The 8695-nt window shown below is 34.9% G+C and overlaps 1 pseudogene; it reads left to right on the top strand.

Annotated features, from left to right (window-relative positions):
• Positions 1-7498: 7498 nt before the first annotated feature.
• Positions 7499-8253, top strand: LOC120243721 (annotated as a pseudogene).
• The last annotated feature ends 442 nt before the right edge of the window (positions 8254-8695 follow it).

The raw sequence follows: 8695 nt of genomic DNA, 5'->3' as shown, positions 1-8695 counted from the left end.
GCGAGCCTTCTCCAATTTGTTTATTAAAAGAAATTAACGGTTTTGTTGCAGTGTTTGTTTGTTTTGCTGGTAATTTTGTACTAAGATACGTACGTACCCAGACAAATAACAATTATTTAAGAAGGTGATTTTTCAAGGCTCTGATACTTCCCATATTTCCTGTAACTCAATGCTGAAATCCCTCTACAACATGGCTGACAGGCATTCTATTTCTCTTTGAACATTTTCAGCCATAATAAACCACCACTGATTTCTAGTCAAAACTAAATTAGTTAAATGGAGGCCTTTTGAAGCATTTAAGAGAGTCTGTTAAACTAAACTAAAAGCACTAGAAACCTGGTTTCACACAAGTTAGGCAATTTTTATTACTATACCATTGTAATAATTAGAAGTAATGTATTTTTTGCCATTTTATTTTAACAGACCAGAAGCTCAGCCAGATCCAGATTGAGAAGCTTTAAAAAATTGAAAATGTGGCAATTATTTTTAATTGCCAGGTTCAGGGCAAAGCAATTTAAAATTACTAGAGCTTCCATTTTGTTTCCAGCACTTTAACTTGGAAGTGTGTCAAGTAATTCTCTACTATGGCAATCTAAATTACATTAAGCCAATTTACAAATGGAACATTTTAAGAATCATAGATGAGGAAAAGGCTATTAAAATAAATAAAAATGGATATAGAAGACTATTGGAGTGTAACTATTCTGGACTGGGAGCAGGGATGTATTCTTATTTTTTAACATATGATATAGAAGGAGAAAAATCTTATGTAAACTCTAAACTTTCCTGGTAACACCATACTCTGAGAATCATGTTCACTTATAGGTATTATAATCTAAAGGGGTGCCAATCTACAGCATATCAAAAGGAGAACAGGTTGGATCATCAAACTGTTCAAAAGGCTTTATATGTTACTGTGGCTAGAGGGAAGACACAGAAGAATTTCCAAAGTTCTATGTCATTACTCTGCTTTCCCCAGGTGGGATTCTTGCTGTTATCCCTGAATTATGGCAGAGAGGCCATTACACAGCAGATGGTAAGAAAAGAGGACCAAAGTTTAAATTAACAACCATCACCACCAACATTAAGCATCCCTTTAAAACAAGGGGATCAGTGCTTTTTTTTTTTGCTTTTGTTTTCTGTTTTGTTTTTGTCTGATCTGATTACCTACTTATAATTTATCCTTGAATACATTATGGTATATTCAAATATATGCAACATTGTGTATTTTAAGCAATACTTTTATGTGATTGATCTGGAGCTGTACACATAGTATTTTGTGGAATTGCAAAGTGATATGTATGTTATGCCCCCCTTTAATTTTTAGGAAAAAATAAATCTTATGTATTGAAGAATAAAAAAAACAACAAAAAAACCCAAAATGCTTTATATGTTAAATGAACTGATATGGTTGGTGTTATTTAGTTAAGAAAAGAAAGGACCAGGAAAGAAATTACAACTGTTTTAAAAGCTCTTGAGTAGCTGTGAGGTACAATCAGGATGCCTGTCAATTTCTGAGGAAAAACGAGGTTAAACTGGAACCAATGAACAAATGTGACCAGTAGGTATATTTGTAGTTTGAAAAAATAATTTTCTAGTAATTAAATTTAGACAAATGTGGTTAAAATTAGAGGTTTCCATCACCAAAAGTATATCTGTAAAGTCTAGTAGATTAAATTTTACCAAAGTGGTAAGGAGGGTTATGCATCAAGCAGAATGCAATATTAGATACATTATAAAATTATAATTTGTGGGGCGCCTGGGTGGCTTAGTCGGTTGAGCGTCCGACTTTCGCTTAGGTCATGATCTCGCGGTTCGTGAGTTCGAGCCCGGCGTCGGGCTCTGTGCTGACTGCCAGCTCAGAGCCTGGAGCCTGTTTGTCTGTGACTCCCTCTCTCTCTGACCCTCCCGTGCTCATGCTGTCTCTCTCTCTCTCTCCTAGAAATAAATAAAACAAACAAAAAAATTTAAATTATAATTTGTAAAGGCACCCAGGTGGCTCAGTCGGTTAAATGTATGACTTTGGCTCAGGTCATGATCTCACAGTTCGTGAGTTTAAGCCCGAGTCGGGCTCTGCGGTGGCAGCTTGGAGGCTGGAACCTGCTTCGGATTCCGTGTCTCCCTCTCTCTTTCCCAACCCAAGTCGTGCTCTGCCTCTCTCTGTCTCTCAAAAATTATTAAACATTAAAAAATTTTAATACATTAAAAAAAATTATAATTCGTCTGGCATCAGAAACATAAATAGAGACTGCGGAGCCAGAAATTTGAAAGGAAATTCTCCTGGCATAGTAGTTTGATATCTAGTCTTATCTTTTTATAGGAAGTTACAAATTAATATGCATGATCCTTTTCTGTAAATTCAAAACCAAATCTGAAATTGGAATCAGATATTAGAAAAATCATCCCCTACTTCTTCTTATTGCTTCATATCCTTTCATCAAGAAGGTAAAATTCAACTTAACGACATGCCTGAGCAAAGACTAAAACAACTTCTATATAGTACACAGTCTTTCTCAAATATTTTCACTTGATATAAGCTTAGTATCAGAGGCATGTCAGTATGTACCCCAGGTCTTGGCGTTTTGGTTTGAAATTCCCAATTCAAGTAAAAATATTTCTTGAAGTCTCACTGTAGGTCTTTAAAATGCATTTTAATGTTTTGCTCTAGCAGAATAAAATTGTTAAACACGTTATATAAAGTTTTCCCAAAACAATTTTGGTAAAATTGATGCTTTAGAAAAGTGTTTATTTAATACACTGTGTTTATAAAATAACTTGGCATCCCTGCCCCTTTAGGAAAACCTGGTCTGCAGTTTGAGAAAGATGACATAAAGATGTCAAATATATATCATATTGACTTTTATTTTAAACTAAAATACAATTGTTGATATTTGAATGTTATTACCCTCTTTTAAAGTTACTATATTCAAAACAACCTTTATTTAAGCTAATAAAGACAAATGAAAAAATATATAATTGTCAGAAAGCTATGAATATGAAAGAGAATGTGCTAGCTTTTCTCTAAAAGTGATAGTTAAAACTATTTTATATGAAGTGGCCTCATCATTTATTTTCATTTAAAAAATGTAAAGCATTTCAATTCCAATTACTTTAAATTAGTATAAAAGCTTTCTAAAATTGAGTCATTATAGTTTAGACCATTGGTCTAAAGAGCTATTTAAGGATTTGAAATGAAAAGTAAGACGATGACAAATAGGCTTCTTTGCTACCTATTGCCAGAGCAACTCATTGGAAGATGTGCTTCCAATAAAATATGATGAAATAATAGAAGTGACAGAATTCTCCATCCAGTAGACTGAACCTTAATAGTTACTTCATAGTCAGTGATAAAACTTAGATTTTAGAAACTAGTCACTGTATTGAGAAATAGAAAACTTGAGTATTCCACTAACCCGCTTCCCAAATACGGCAGAAGAAGCAGAGGGGCTGATCATAAAGAGCTTTGTGCTGTCTGATTAAACAGATTTTTCTTAATCTACTAAAAAATTTAAGAATTATTTTTTTAGAAAGATTAACTGGCTAGAAATTTAAATAAGAATAAAAGGATGTGATTAGAGATAGCATGGATGATTTTAGGTTAAAAAAATGAACATATAGAGAGTAGGAATGGTATTTAAAAGATAGTAAGTGAATATAAATGAAGATTCTGGTAGTCTGTTTGATGTGGAGAGGTGGAAAAGATGAAGAAACCCAGAAAAAACCCTAAATGGTTGGGGTGGCTGCATAAAAGGGGATGCTATTTTTTGAGACAGATCCTAATGATAAAAGGGCAAAGCTTCATTTTGCGGAGAAGGGGAAATTAAACAAGCAGTGTATTTGGATATGGATTTATAGAATTTGAGATGTGTATTAAATATTTGGGGGAAGACTCTCAGGACAAAAGTTATAAATATCAATCTGAGGCTGAGGAAAGAGATTTGAATTGGAGACAAGGATTTCCATATCACCAATTTCAGATAGGATCTGAGTCCTAAGACCTAGGAGGTATGTCCAAAGAGAGTTTATAGAGTATATTTTAGAGTATAGGAGTCCAAGGATGGAAACAAAACAAAACAATTATTAAAGGAATGTCTCACAAACAGAATATAAAAGTCACTTAGAAGAAAGTGTCAAGCAAAAGTATCCTGGAAACAAAAAATGAAGAAGCTTTAAGAGTATTCGTGTATTGAACACTTTCATAAGCCAAATAAATTAAGAGCCATATCCATTTTCTGTTGGATTTGATAATTGAATGGCTTTTGAGTTAATAATTCCAATTCAGGAGGAAAAATTTAGATTGCTTAGATTAAGTAATATGAAAATCTATGTTGGCGCCTTTCTCAAAAATCTGAGAGATAAGAGAAAAGGTAGGACCTTAGTATCTCTAGAAAAATATGGAATATAGGGAGGACTTAATCAGAAGAAGAGATTTTAAGATGTGTGTAGCCATAGGAGAACGAGTTAATATACAAGTACAGTAAAACATACGCAAGAAAATGCATAGTCAGTAGATAAGACCTTTCTAAGATTTGGAAAGAGCTAATGGTGAATTAGTGGAGGAATTAGGAGGAAAGAAAACCATCCCTTTTAGAATTTCAAAAAATGCAGATATAATTATTTGTAGTTTAGCTTTATCTAGTATCAGTTAATCAGCTCTTCTTTTCACCATTAGGGATTTGCAATCCTGATATGTTTCTCAGATTTCTCTATGAGTGTCTAATGTTGGCTGTGTCTATTTAGAGAGAGATGCCAAAGCCCAGACCCTATCCCTCCTGTTTGTGTGGCATAAGAAGGAAACTAGAGGCAGACTGGGAATTAAAAGATAGCTTTGGCCCTGCCTGTTTCCTGTTTTCAAACCCACTATGGAGACATGTACACTGAGTGGATCTGTTCATTTACCTACTACTGATACTTGTTCGCGTCCATTACCCTCAGGCACCTTGGTACTCTGTGCCCTTACTTAACTCCTTTGCCCAAGTGACTCAGCAGGCTATGCTTTTCCTGAGACAATGTGAAGAGAAGGAAAAGTGCTTCTGATAAAATCTTCTATCCCAAAATGTTCCCCATTGGTAAAACTTTTCTCTCTTTTCCTTTATGCCAAAATTGTCCCCATTCCTTGTGACCCAAACACCTTTCATCAGCCCATCAGTTATCTGAGATTTTATGCTGGATTTTTCAGGCTTGTCATCTTCTTTTTTTGGTTCTGTGGTACTCAATCAGAAGGAAATGTCAGTTTAAGCAGTTAACCCTTGTTATCAGGAACCAGTAGACATATGTCATTTTTTTGCTCTAAGGAACATAATTGTGAGGATAGGAGTATTTTCTCTATAAAAGTCCCATAAGGATGGTTTTCTTCACAGTTCTTAAGTCTTTTACTCTCTTTTCAGGAACATGATTTTCTATTCAGCCCTGCCTCCCAGATCTGACCCCAAGAAAACAGATATATTAAAAGAAATACTTTGTCAGGTCATCTAATGCAAAATAATCTGCTCATTGTCTTGTATTCACAAATAAAGCTAAATATCTGAAAATATGGAGCCAGGGTCTTATGAAAACTTATATTCTTTCACATGGGAGAGTTATCTTGATTCTTTAGGCCAGTTTGATGTGGAGATTTTAATTCTATACTGATTAAGTTTGAAGACACTTCTTCCTGACCTATAATTCTATAGGACTCATTTGGTTTTTCTCATCAATGTTGTGAAGTTTCCAGTAAAAACAAACAAACAGAAACACATGTGTGTATTATAGAAATTATGTTTTGAGTATTGGCCTTATATATAAAGTTGCTATAATTACTTATTCTAGTAGATTTATATGTATTTATCATTTCTATCATGCCATTTACCAACAGCCTGGAGAACTTCTTATATTATTTTCTTGTATTGTATATGTGGTGCTGATGATTCAGCCAGCTTTCATTTATCTGAAATTCTCTTTGTTTTATTCTCATTTTTCATGGATTTTTAAATAGAATATATAACTCTGCCTCAACAGATTCTTTTTTAGTCTAGCATTTAAAATATCTCCATATTTGTTGGAGACCCATTGTATCTCATAGGAAAACGATCACCATTTATATTGTTTTCTACATAAGCATTTTCCTTTTGTCTGGATTTTTTAAGAACTTCCTCTTTAACTTTAGTTTTTATCATTTTTTACTGGTATTAGCCTGGCTCATATCCTAAGGCATTAGCCTTATTTTTAGGCATAGATTTTGTTTTCCTGGTTCTCCACTCAATACTTGAGCTGCTGAATGAAATGTCTCCTTTCTGGCTGGGCCAGAATTTCAACATTTCTACCATCAAGTGTCCCCTGGCATCTCAGCCTTTTACATTTTCTAAAGTCCATAAGTGAACCTAATGAAGACTTCTATTCCCTCTCCCCAACATCTTCCCAGGACCCTTTTCTCTGATTATTTACTCTCTAGAGTTCAGTTGCCTTCACAACCTGGAATGGATTATCTGTCCTTCTGTCGTGAGACATCTACTCCAGTTGGGTTATGCCCCCCTGTATTTTGACAAGAAGAGACCATATGTAGGAACCCAGGGCAATCATGGGATCCATTTCTTAGTTTTTTATTTTCACAAGGATTACAATATTGCACTGCCTATTTTTTTAAATCTAAATGTTTATCTCATATGCTTTGTCTATCTCTATAATTGCTTTTGTCAGGCGAGCAAGCCTAGCGCTTTATATCAGCAAGAATCCAAAGTCTATTCTAAGACATATGTATTTTTTAAAGCTTTCACTACTAAGCAAGCTATTAAGTCTAGGTGTGTGTGTGTGTATGTTCTTTATTAATCAGAGGATGTTTTCTTTAAATCTTAGTTTGATCATGGATTGACAGATGGAATACTGTTAAGGTATAAAATTTCCCCAAATTAATCTGTAGATTTAAATCACTTACAAAATACCTGCACCAAAAGCTTAATAAATGGTAATATTAATTATAAAATGAATATGGAAATACAAAAGGCCTAGAATAGCCAAAATGATCTTTAGAAAGATCAATGAAGTTGGCAGACTTCATTTAAATTCCAAAATCAAGACAATATAGTATGGCTTTGGTTTAGTAAAAGCATAAAGATCAATAGGACAAAAGTGAAAATCCAGAAATAAACTATCCAAAGTTTGGCCAATTGATTGTTTTACAAAGCTACAGCATTGGGGTGCCTGGATGGCTCAGTTGGATAAGCATCTGACTTTTGGTTTCAACTCAGGTCATGATCTCACAGTTCATGAGTTCAAGCCCTGGGCTGGGCTCCAAGCTGAAGCTGCAGAGCCTGTTTGGGATTCTCTCTCTCCCTCTCTCTGTACCCCTCTCCCCAGAAAGAGACAGAGAGAGAGTTCACTCTCTTGCTCTTCCAAAATAAATAAATAAAAACTTAAAATAAACAATAAACAAAAGAGTTAAATTTACAAAAGGAACAAAAGAGTATATGAGTACATTCTGTATTTCTTTTATAGGAAGTCTAAAAACAGATATAATTAAACTATGCTGATGGAAATCAGAACACTGGCTGCCTATGAGGAGCAGGAATTGCTAGAAAGAAGCACTGAGGAAATACCCAACATGGTAGAAATGTTCTTCCTAGGTTTTGATTTTGGTATTGGTTATATCAGCTTAAATATTTGTCAAATGTTAACAAATTGCCTCTTCCTGTAAGCGACCTGAGGTGATCTCTGAAAATAGTTCATTATTCACTTGATCCAGAAAACCCCATAAAATCATACATATCAAGAGGTTCAAATCTTCATGCTCACTTTAAGAGCACATGTGAAACTATCCAGGCCATCAAAGATACGCATATCTGAAAAGCCACCAGAAATCTGAAGGATGTCACTTTGCAGAAGCAATGTGTGCCATTGTGTCATTACTGTGGTGAAGCTGGTTGCTGTGCCTCAACCAGACACTGGGACTGGGCACAGGCTAGGTGGCCAAACGTGTGTTGAATTTGTACTGCACATGCTTGAAAATACAGAAATTAATGCTGAATTTAAGGGTTTAGAAGTAGGTTCTCTGGCCATTGAGCACATCCGGGCGAACAAAGCCCCCAAGATACGGCATAGAATTTACAAGGCTCATGGTCAGATTAACCCATAAATGAGATCTTTCTATCACATTGAGATGAGACTTAACTGAAAAAGAGTAGATTGTTTCTAAATCAGATGACTCTGCACAGAAGAAAGAAGATATCCTGGAAGAAATTGAAAAAACCAAAACTTATGGCCCAGGAGTACTCTGCATAAAGTAAATGCAAATAAAAATATAAAAATTCTTCTCAATTTGTACACTTAAGATCTGTACCTTAATTTATATCTAGATTTTACCTCAAAATAAGTAACTGTATGTGCGCATGAGCGCACGCGCGTGCGCACACACACACACACACACAGTTACATACACACATTTAAATTCACTCATTCAAAAAATATATGTAATTAAATAAGAAATGATAGTTTCAGCGTGCCTGGATGACTCAGTCATTAAGCAACCAACTCTTGATTTCGGCTCAGGTAATGATCTCACAGTTCGTGAATTGTAGCCCTGTGTCTGGTTCTGCATGGACAGTGCAGAGACTTCTTGGGATTTTCTCTCTCCCCCCCCCCCCTCTGCTTGTGTGCTCTCTCTCCGTCTTTCAAAATAAAAACACAAACATTTTTAAAGTTTCTTTTAAAAAAAAGAAATGAC

This window comes from Hyaena hyaena, unplaced genomic scaffold (assembly GCF_003009895.1).
Source record: "Hyaena hyaena isolate Hyena2069 unplaced genomic scaffold, ASM300989v1 scaffold_356, whole genome shotgun sequence".
Classification (NCBI taxonomy): Eukaryota; Metazoa; Chordata; class Mammalia; order Carnivora; family Hyaenidae; genus Hyaena; species Hyaena hyaena.
Note: the sequence above shows the minus strand (reverse complement) of the source record. Positions and strands in the feature narration are given on the sequence as shown.